This window comes from Muntiacus reevesi, chromosome 8, assembly GCF_963930625.1.
Source record: "Muntiacus reevesi chromosome 8, mMunRee1.1, whole genome shotgun sequence".
Taxonomy (NCBI): domain Eukaryota; kingdom Metazoa; phylum Chordata; class Mammalia; order Artiodactyla; family Cervidae; genus Muntiacus; species Muntiacus reevesi.
Window position 1 is genome coordinate 76,013,408 of NC_089256.1, and position 1,588 is coordinate 76,014,995.

At 31.4% G+C, this 1,588-nt stretch overlaps 1 non-coding gene across 1 annotated transcript; it reads right to left on the minus strand.

Moving 5' to 3' along the window:
* Positions 1–864: 864 nt before the first annotated feature.
* Positions 865–971, minus strand: LOC136173829 (U6 spliceosomal RNA). The gene has a single exon (XR_010664309.1). It is a non-coding gene; the product is annotated as a U6 spliceosomal RNA (small nuclear RNA).
* Positions 972–1,588: the final 617 nt, after the last annotated feature.

The window sequence follows — 1,588 nt, forward strand, 5'->3', positions numbered from 1 at the left end:
AGAGAAATGCCAGGTTGATAGAATGGCCAATAAAACATAATTTACTGCAACACATAATATTTTGGAAGATGTATCCACTCTTTTTTGAGTTTTCATTTAAAATATATTATTAAGAAATAATTATTTTAGTGGTCACAAACCTGCACACTCCAGAGTGATACAAAAGCAATTTGCATATGATTTCTTGCCCCATGCATGTTGTCATTACAAAAGGGGGATGTGGGATGACAAATATATTCCTTAGTAAAATCCCATGTCACATGAAGAGCCAAATAAGGGAAGAGCCAAGTTTCAAATACACAAATGCAAATACAAGAGATTTAACACTTTCCCATAAATCAATTCTCAGCCTTAGTAAAGGAAACTTCCCATTCAACTTACAGTTTGTAAGAAATCAACCAATTTTTCTGTATAATCTGGAAACCAAAAAAAGGTAAATTATTTGAAGTTATGATTCTTGAGTGAAATGTGTTCTTGCAATATTACAAAACAAATCTCAACTTTCTCATTTGGAGGATTTGGAGAACTTGTCTGGTAACTAATATTGATATATTGACTATAAAATGCAGCTATTTTGTAAATGGACTGCATTAATGCAATCAGTAGCATTCATTGAATGCATTAAAAATCCACCAAACTTTAAAGTGAAATATTGACTGGAACCTGCACATCCATTATGTTCATTAAAAAAAACAGGTATAGTTCATTTAAAAAACAGACATTTCAGTCATGGAGAGATTTCTAAAATGTTAAATTCTTTTATAATGAAAAATACTTTTTTGTGTGTGGCAAAATATTTTATTGCTGCCATCTCCATGGTGGACCACTGGGGGTTATGAGGGTTGGAGTTGGGTGTTTCACAGCAAAAATATGGAACGCTTTACAAATTTGCATGTCATCCTTGTGCAGGGGCCATGCTAATCTTCTCTGTATCATTCCAATTTTAGTATATGTGTTGCCAAAGCGAGCACAATAATGAAAAATACTTGGGTCGGAAGTTGTTTTGAGGGTAAAGAATAATAAAAACATTCTGCACATTGGATGTATCAGGGAAAAACTCTTGAAAAACCACAATGTCTTAATAATGGAACAATGATAACAAAAATCAGAATTGCTGCATAATCATGGAAGGACTTCAAGAAACTAGTTACCTGGGAAGTGGTTCTATAACTGTTCTCTCAGCAAAATCTCCACAATTACCACAAATGTGTAGTAATCTCCATCATCATATATGCTACTTATTTCTATCATTACTTCCTAAAGCCAATCTTCACAACATATATTTTAAAAAGTATGTTTATAATCTCAAAAATCATCTTCTAAGAATATATAATGTTTACATAACAACTTAAAAAGATGTATTAGTAAATCAAAAGTTAAAAATAAAACATATTAGTATTACCATTTTTCTTTTCTTCCCTAGTCTTAGTTTTATTTTTGAACAAGCAATTACTTTACATAGTACAAGATTTAGAAGTTAATAATATTTTACAAACTTCTAAGTATTGTTGAGACGTGACTATGCCCCAAGCAAGTCCTAAAAATAGTAACCTTTCACTAATACCATGTCTTACTTTTCTTCCACATC